Genomic DNA, 9,721 nt, shown 5'->3' with positions numbered 1-9,721 from the left:
AGCAATAAGATACATGTCAGGGCCCAAAGAGGAGCCAGCCTCCTGTAAGGAATTGGGATCTCAAGCATGAATTTAGGGGGATGTCTAGTCGCACTGTGTGAGCTGTGGAGATGGGAGGTAGAGGAAAGAGCAGGGGGATTCCAGAGAGCCAGCTACCTGGACCGCCAGCACAGAAAATGTGAGGATACTGGCAGATGCTCCCTCTCCCCACTTGGACTAACGTCTCCAACCATAACCAACACCAAAGATTTGGCAGTTACACAAAGTTAGTTTATTAGTGCTTCTGCTCTGAATTTGTCTGGAGCCTATATTACCAACACGTAATCTCATAACTGCTACTTGGGGAATCAGAGAGTTAGCTGTAAAAGCAATAATCCAGAAGCGAGTAATATAAGACACAAAAGGCAAAAACTGGATTATTTGGTGTGAAAGGTTGAAACAGAGGCATTGTAAGGCGAGTGATGTCTTACTTGGAATAAGTCACCAGAGGGTGCCAGAGCATCCTCTCCAAAAGAAGTTTCTGCTGAACAAAACCTATTAGGCTTCAATTAAACAAAACACTTTCCCAAAGCGACAGCCTCCAACGAAGCACATTAAAGACCAAAGAAAGCAGGCAGGTGACTCCTGAAAAAGTCTTCTGAGGCATGTAATTTCATTGACTTCATCAGTTTTGTGTTAAGAATTTATGTGACATTCCACTGAATCTCCTGATACATCTGGTTTGTTTTAATGTAGCAGACAATGTTTTATATTTCTTGCCGGGTTAACAGGATGCTCCAAAGAGCTCAGTGTTGGTCTCCGGCACACCTGGCACCCGACCTCTGCGTTCTGTATTACTGCAGATGGAACGGAACTCTCTGGAGAGCACGAATGGCCCCACCTTCTGTGACAGCTCCTACAAGCCTTGATCCTGAACCTGGAAGCTGGGTTGTCAGGGCTGATGACCTTGGAGAGCTCCTGTTCCACTGTCTTTGTTTTACACAAGGAAAACCGAGACTCAGAGTCACACTTCAGGTTAGTCTTGCGGCCGAGGTTAAACTGATTTCTAACCCATAAACTGACACTGGAGTCCCCAATAGGAAGGAGTCTTGGTTCACTGATGGTCTAAAGCCTGAAAAAAGATATGAAAGAATCTGAGACCCAGGAAATAGGGTTCAAAGGGCCAAAAAGCCAGCCTCCTGCAGGAGATGGGGTGGAAGGTAGAGAGACAGCTCAGAGCAATAGTCTCCTGCAAAACTTCCCTGTAGTGCTGCCACCCTATGTTCAACTGGGAAATTAAACTCAAATTTTGCCCTGAAGTTAGCTTTTCCATTAAAATGATATTCTATAAAAGAGCGGGCACTTGCTATATTTCTGTCATAATACGTTTTTCTAATGCATTTACTTGGTATTTCCAAGCTATGTGATCATCATTAGAGAAATACAAAGGGACAAATATGAAGTGACATAAACATTTCACAACTAATTACTGAGAAATTAAATCAAAATCATTTTCTTCCAGATTCAGCCTTTATGAGTGTGAAATATCTGTGGATCTGGAATATTTCATACTATTCATTTGCTACATAATCACTGACTCACAAAACATATTCTGAATTGAAATAATAGCAAACACTGAAGTGTTTACTATATGCTGCATCCATATTTTATGTGGATAAAGTATTTTATGAATAAAGTTTCTTATGAATATATACAGTATCTGTATTCTATGTGGATTAATTTCTTTCATCCTCACTAAGCCTCCAAAATAGGTGCTATAATCATCCCCATTTTACATAAAAAGAAACTGAGGTATGGGGATATTAATTTGCCCAAGGTTTCACAGCAAACAGATGGTGAATTGGGAGCCCAACCCATGGAATCTAGCCTAGCAGCTTGTGATCTTAACCACAAGGCCAGTGGTTCTCAAATCTGGCCCCCAGACTATCACTATCATTACCTGGAAACTTGATAAAACTGCAAGTTCTTGGGCTCCACTCCAAACTTTTTGAGTGAGAAACTCTGGTGATGGGAACCAGCAGAGTTTTAACCAGCCCTCCAGGTGGTTCTGCCACAGGCTAAAGTTTGACAATCTCTGATCTAATTAGTCTATGCTACCTCCAATTATTAGAATATTTTAATCAAAGCAACTCTGAGTCTAGAAGTGGAGCCACAGAAATCACAGAGAAAATACAGTGAATATTTTGAGTAACTATTTTCTCAATTTTCCATGGTGCTGCATAACTAGCCCCATGCTAGATACATAGGAGTGAAGTTAATTCACTACATACACATGCCTTAGGACAAAGAGACTGGATTCTCTCAGGAAAGAGTCTACTTACTTTTTGTTATACACAGAAATTAGAAAGAATAGCACAATGTATATTATAATGAACCTTTGTATAAACACCATTCATTTTCAACAATTTGTCAATTTTGTTTAATCTGTTCCTTGAGACATTATGATGTTTTACCCATAAAAACTTCAATATACATCTCTCACTGGAAAGGATCTTTTAAACATAATCACTATGCCATTACTACATTTAACAAAAGTAATAATAAATTAGTAACATCTAAAAATATTAATAAGATTTATAATAAATTAATAACACGCAATACTCAAACCATATTCAAATTTCCTTGATCGTCTCAAAAATGGCTTTTTATGCTTTTTTAAATTGGGGCTAGCTTAGCCACAAATACAGGCAAAGGATCTGGTTATGACAAACATAATGTCTGTTTTCCCCTTCCTTCCTTCATTCATTCAAGAAATTTCTATTAACTGCTAGGCTCTGCTCAAGGCTCTGGTGAAAGGGCTACTAAAATCCAAAGGTCCTGTGTTCTCAAAGACTAATAGGTCACCTGCTCCCTTTCCTGTCCCCTCCACCTGCCCTTTCATCCTAGTCCTCGTTTTTTTTCCTTCGAAATTTCTTTAGGAGTTAATTGAGCCCAAACCAGAAACTCTAGTCACCAGATTGTTAAATCTCAGGGTTTTTAAACAATTTCTAGTACAATGTTTCTCAAACTAGTTTCTCCACCTTTATAGTTTTAGGTTATGAATATAGTGAATATACTCACTATTAAGGATATAGCTATATAAAAATAAAGCTAAGAGTATGCAAGCTAGGAAGGTATTACCTCAAGAAATTAAAGACAATCTATAAAACTTTCAGTTGTATATTATTACTAAAATATAAAAATTTTATCTTTATAACTGACAAAATAATTCCACCAATATAAAATCACAAATACAAGATGATTGTTTCATTTTGACATTAGGTGCAATGTTCCTCAAAATGAGGTCTGCAGATCTTGGGGTAGGGGATGTGTTCTATGAACATGTTAGGGCGAGATCATGTATTTTCCTGTTTGAGAAACAAACCTAGGGTAGTGGATCCCAAAGCTAGAGTTAGAGTTAAAATTAAAGTCTTAAGAGGATTTCTATTGTTGTGCCCCGATTTGGAACCCCACGAGCCGCGAAGAAAACAATTGCCGATGCAATCACACAAGGGAGTTTATTAGCGAGCTAGCTCGGACCCAACTCCATACACAGCCAAAGCAGTGTGCAGGAGAAGGGCCCCTTCCTTAATCTTACAGACATATTTAAAGGGAAAAACCACAGAATGGGGTGACAGGTCTTGGCGTTGCAGGATTGGTGGGCAGGTAGCCGCAGGGGAGATCTAACTAGCAAACAATAGAAGGGGAATTCCAGGGCCATTCTTACAGGTTGACTGGAGGGGGGGGGGGGGAGTGGCTACCGTTTCCATAGCGTCCCCATAGTGATGGTCACACATGCATTCACGCAGTAATTTCCAGGAATTGGCTAAAATGGAGGCCCATCACAGAATGGAGTCACTTTGGTTCTTCACTATAAAAATATTCATGCCAAGGCTCTATCCCGGACCTACTAAATTAGAATTTCTATGAGTGAGGACAAGGAATCTGAATTTTAACATGTTCATTAAAGGATACTGATGATGTGCTACTTTAAGAAACCGCTAATCAAGGAGTTCCTTTACTTCTCTCCATTAATAAATGTTTAAATCTATTCTACAACGTTCTGACAAATGCTCATCTAATATTTGCTTAAATCCTCCAGTGAGGGGCATCTTACTTTCTTCTGAGGCTGCCCACTCTGTTGTAGACACAATTGTTGTTGATTTCTTATATTAAGCTGAAACTCCCTTTCTCTTAAGTTTTACCTAAAGTTCCAGTGATAGAACAAATTTACATTAAAACTCGTAAAGTTATTAGTAAACAATTATCTTTGTATAATAACCCTTTTAAGACACCCTGTCTTCTAAAAGGCTGATAATTCTTAGAGAAATTTTTTTGACAAAAACAATCCCAACACCACACACTATATCGGAACTAATTCTTTTTTTTTTTCTTTTTTCAATTTTTATTTTAAAGTTTTGAAATTATGAAAACAGCAAATCCTTCTCAGCACAAATAGCACTTGTTTAAAAAAGGAGTTGGGGGATGCACAACACGCAATGGCGTGTTTTCCTATTTTATAAGATTGTACAAGTTTTTTCTCCTGGCTCCCGGGTGTGAAACTTAAGTGCTAGCTCTAGATAGGTGTATACACATTTACACGCACACAAATTTAGCTCTGTAAAACTACTTAGCAATTCAAAAGCGACTGCAGTATGTCTTACTGTCCACTCCCTGCCCACTATCCCTCCCCCACCTATCACTACTTAGAAAAGACTCAGAAATAAAGAGGTAGGGAGGTTTTTAAGTGGTAGTGGCAGGGCTGGAGCCCCGCTGGACCACCAAGCAAAGCCACCTCTTATACAGGAGGATCCAAAAACCAGGAGGGAAAAAAACTCCTCCTAGGATACAATCCAATTTGTGGAAAAATACAAGTTTCAACAGGGAAGACTGAGGCACTTGGCTAACTGACTTCTCACCCTTCCCTCAAAGTTTCCACTCCTATTTAACAGGAGATTTTCGGAAGCCACAAAGACCCCTTCTCCATGGCTAGTTTCCAACTAACTGAGAGAAGTCATGGCTTATCAGACCAGCTGGTACTTTGACACTCACTCTAGGACAACAGGCCACAAGGTTAGACTAAGTGAGAAGGAAACTCGATTTGAACATCCACTGCTCACCACTGGGAGGTGGAAGTCAGGCCACGGAGGGTTTATTCCACCTCCTTCCTTTGCATCCAGCTGCTGCCACCATTCTCCTCCCCACCAAGGTTCTGAAATTCACAAGGGCTGCTCAACTTTGCTGGCTAGTCTTAAAAGATATTCCTACAAACTTTACAATTCCTGGGCTCCCTCTCATCTAGCCAGAACAATCTGCCTTTCCAATCCTCCCTCTTTTTCCTTCATAGCAAACAAACCACCCAACTAAACATAACACAAACTCACCCCAAAACCATAAGTAGATTAATAATAAATTAAAACATAATTTTAAGTACATTCTCATTATTACAGAGATGTAATGGTTTTTGCTGTCCTTGCATGACTGGTTAAGGAAAATGAACTATTCTCCAATTTCCAAGGAATCCAAATTCTATCTCTCATAAAGTCAGACTAGAAAGGGACAAGGGGCTGCAGATGAGGAGTAAGAGAGAAGAAAGGAGAAAAGCATTTACAGAAAATAGGAGACAGGCAACAGACAGAAAAGCTTCATTATTCCTTCTTATTGCTGGCCCTCTTGGTACTGGACTTGGCTTTGGACTTCACTGGTTTGGCCTTCTTAGGCTTGGATGCCTTGAATAGCTTGGCTTCCACAGTCTTGGGTCTTTTGGTTTTCTTAGGCGTGGCAGCCGGCTTTTTCCTGGCCTTCTTGACTGGGGTGGCTTTGAACTCCTTGCTAGGAGCTTTGGAGACAGCCTTTTTAGGCTTGGCTGACTTCTTTGGCATGGCCACCTTCTTGACTTCCTTTTTCATCTTCTTGAAGGCTACCTACCTCTTGGCCAACCAGAAGGACCCCAAGGCACTCACCCCTTTGGTCTGCTTGAGGACGGCAGTGGTAACCAAGTGCTTGATAGACAACTTAATCTGCCAGTCAACATTCTTGCCCACCTTGTAGTGGCTCTTGATGTACTTCTGAATGGACTGGCGTGAGGAACCAGGTTCTTCTCCACCTGCATAGCAGCCATCATCATGTCTGAGTATTTAGGGGGTGGTCTGTTGACTTCCTGGAGGCCTTAGCCTGCTCGGGTTTGGCCACAGGGATGGAAGTGGAGTGCTTGGTCATAGTGGCCTGCATCGTTTTGCTGTTGAAGAAGGTGCTTTCAAAAGAGCCAGCCCCTGTCGGAGGGCGAGTAAAGCCTGACTCAGGATCGACTCCAGCGCCCCTGCCTCTGAGACCAGTCTGTAGCCCGGCACTTGGGGACTTGCCTTGGGTCACAGGAGGACTCATTGAGCTGTTTCTGCGTGGCACAGCACCGCAGGTTAGTCAGGGTAGTTGCCCGGCTCCGACTCTAGCTCAGGATCTGTCTCTGCTACCGCCTCCGTTGCTTTCCTTTTCCTAGCTCTGCGACTAGGACTACTTCTTACAAGCTTTATTTAATTGTAATGACTCACAGACCATGGTCTGGCAGGACTACTAGAAAGTGTTTATTACTATCTTTAGGAAAATTTAGAAGGATATGTGCAAAATTATACGTATTAGGACTGTCAGAAATGGAATTTGTTAAGAAAGGTAGCTTTTATATTTTTCTCACAATGAATCTTTTCATTTTATTTGCAAGTTATCAAAATTTTTCAGTATTGTTTTGTTCCCTCCCTTCCTTTCTTCTTTCATGTTTTCCTAGAGTCATAAGCATGTGTTGTGTCTTCCTACCACGAGACAGGGGAGAGGCTGGAAGAGGAGAGCCAGTTTGGATGCTGTTACAGCAATCTAGGAATGAATAGACAAAAGACAATGACAATAGAGATGGAAAGAGAAGGTGGAAATAATAATTAGGAAAGGAAACATGCCAGAACCAAATTACTAAGTAGATGTAAGGGCAAAGGAGATAGAGAAGGTAAAATTAATCCCAGATTTGGACAGACGCAAGGGGGAGTGATTAGCAGAAATGGTAAGATCTAAAGAAGCAAATTCTGAGAACAAGATAATGTGTTTTGACATACTGGTTTGAAGAACTGATGGAGAATGTTTCAAAGTTTTTGTAATGTAGTACTTCTGTAATGCAGTACTAGGATCAAAGTTAGGACAGAGGAAAAATATCTTAAGTTATAGTAATAACTCTCAATGACTGAATCTAAGGTATTGATGAGAAGTTTGGAAGAATATGTCAGAGAAAGTTAATCTTTCTAGTGATCTATATTTAGAAATATTTTCATTAGTTTATTGGGGTAACATTAGTTAATACAATTATATAATTTTCAGATGTACATTATCATTTGACATCTGTATATTCTATTGTGTGTTTACCACCCAAAGTCCAGTTTTCTTCAGCTACCATATATTTGATCCCCTTTAACCACTTCACCCTTCCCCTACTCCCCTATATTTAACTGCCTTCACCTCATCTACCTGCCCCCTCCTCCTCTCACCCCTACCCTCTGGTAACGACTAGTCTATAGTCCATGTCCATGAGTCTCTGTTTGTTTGTCCTGTTCATTTGTTGCTTTTAGGTTTATAACCCACATGTAAGTGATATCATGTGATTTTCAGCTTCTTCTGTCTGGCTTATTTCGTTTAGCATGATTGTCTCAAGGTCCACCCGTGTTGTCGCAAATGTCTGTATTTCATCTCTTCCTATGGCTGAGAAATATGCCATTGTATATATGTACCACAGCTTCTTTAGCCAATCATCTATCATAAGACACTTCAGTTGCTTCCATGTTCCGGCCACTGTGAATAATACTGCTATGAACATTGGCGTGCAAATATCTTTTTAGATATGGGTTTTGAAGTCTTTGGGATAAATACACAGTAGATCGATCGCTGGATCATATGGTAGATCAGTGCTTAGTTTTTTGAGGGATCTCCATACCGTTTTCCATAGTGGCTGTACCAATTTGCAGTTCCACCATCAGTGAATGAGGGTTTCTTTTTCTCCACATCCCTTCAACATTTGGTATTACTCATCTTGTTGATTATAGTTATTCTAGCAGGAATGAGATGGTATCTCATTGTGGTTTTGATTTGCATCTCCCTAATAGGTAGTCATGTTGAACATCTTTTCAAATGTTTGTTGGCCATTTGTATGTCCTCTAGGGAGAAGTTTCTGTTCAGGTCCTCTGCCCATTTATTGATTGGACCGTTTGTTCTTTTGTTGTTCTTATTGAGTCGTATGGGTTCTTTGTATATTTTGGATATTAGGCCCTTATCAGAGGTGTTGCTTGCAAATATATTTTCTCATTCTGAGGGTTGTCTCTTTACCTTGTTGACAGTTTCTGTTGCTGAGCAGAAGCTTTTTAGTTTGATGTAGTCCTATTCATTTATTTTTGCTTTTACTTCCCTTGACTCTGAGGTCAAATTCATAAAATCCTCTTTAAGTCCAAGGTCCTTGAGCTTTTTTCCTATATTTTCTTCTATGCGTTTTATTGTTTCAGGTCTTACATTCAGGTCCTTAATCCATTCTGAGTTCTTTTTGGTGTGTGGTGATAGGTAGCCTACCCTGTTTCCCAGTACCATTTATTAAGGAGGTTTTCCTTTCTCCACTGTATGTTTTTGGCTTTTTTGTCTAAGATTATTTACCCATATAAATGTGGGTTTACTTCTGGACACTTGATTCTGTTCCACCGGTCCATGTGTCCGTGTTGCTGCCAATACCATGCTGTTTTGATTACTGTTGCTTTGTAGTATAATTTGAAGTTGGGCAGAGTGATGCCTCCAGCCTCGTTCTGTTGTCTCAGGATGGCTTTGGCAATTCAGGGTCTTTTGCTTCCATACGAATCTGATGACTTTTTGTTCTGTTTCTTTAAAAAGCGCTGATAGGATTTTGATGGGGATTCCATTAAATCTATATAATGCTTTAGATAATAAGATCATTTTAACTACGTTGATTCTTCCAATCCAAGAACATGAAATATCTTTCCATTTCTTTGTATCTTCTTTGATTTCTTTCAATATGGTCTTATAGTTTTCATTATATAGGTCTTTCACATGTTTCGTTAGCTTTATTCCTAGGTATTTTATTCTTTTTGTTGCAATCGTGAAAGGAATTACTTTTTCCACTTCTTTTTCTGACACTTCGTTGTTAGAGTATAGGAATGCTATGGATTTTTGAACGTTGATTTTGTAACCGGAAACTACTGTATTTGTACTTATTGTTTCTAGTAGTGTTCTTGTGGAGTCTTTAGGGTTTTCTATATAGAGCATCATGTCATCCACAAATAGTGACAGTTTGAATTTTTGTTTCCTATTTGGTTGTCTTTTATATCTTTCTCTTGCCTGATTGCACTCGCTAGGACTTCCAATGTTATATTGAATTCCAATGGCGACAGTGAACAGCCTCGTCTTGTTCCTGATCAGGAACAAGTTTTTCACCATTAAGTATAATGTTGGCTGAGGGTTTGCTATATATGGCCTTTAACGTTGAGGTACTTTTCTTCTATACCGATTTTGTGAGGTGTTTTGATCATAAACGGATGCTGTATCTGGTCGAAGGCTTTTTCTGTATCTATTGATATGATCACATCATTCTTATTTGTTAATTTGTTTATGTGGTATATCACTTTGATCGATTTCTGTATGTCGAATCATCCCTGTGCCTCTGGGATGAAGCCCACTTGATTATGGGGTATAATCTTTTTATTATGTTGCT

The 9,721-nt window shown here is 39.7% G+C and overlaps 1 pseudogene; it reads right to left on the bottom strand.

Moving 5' to 3' along the window:
- Nucleotides 1-5,627: 5,627 nt before the first annotated feature.
- LOC107512711 lies at nt 5,628-6,198 on the bottom strand (annotated as a pseudogene).
- Between the last annotated feature and the right edge of the window lie 3,523 nt (nt 6,199-9,721).

This window comes from Rousettus aegyptiacus, unplaced genomic scaffold, assembly GCF_014176215.1.
Source record: "Rousettus aegyptiacus isolate mRouAeg1 unplaced genomic scaffold, mRouAeg1.p scaffold_m13_p_13, whole genome shotgun sequence".
NCBI lineage: Eukaryota > Metazoa > Chordata > Mammalia > Chiroptera > Pteropodidae > Rousettus > Rousettus aegyptiacus.
The sequence above is the reverse complement of the archived record's forward strand: the minus strand, read 5'-3'. Positions and strand labels throughout refer to the sequence as shown.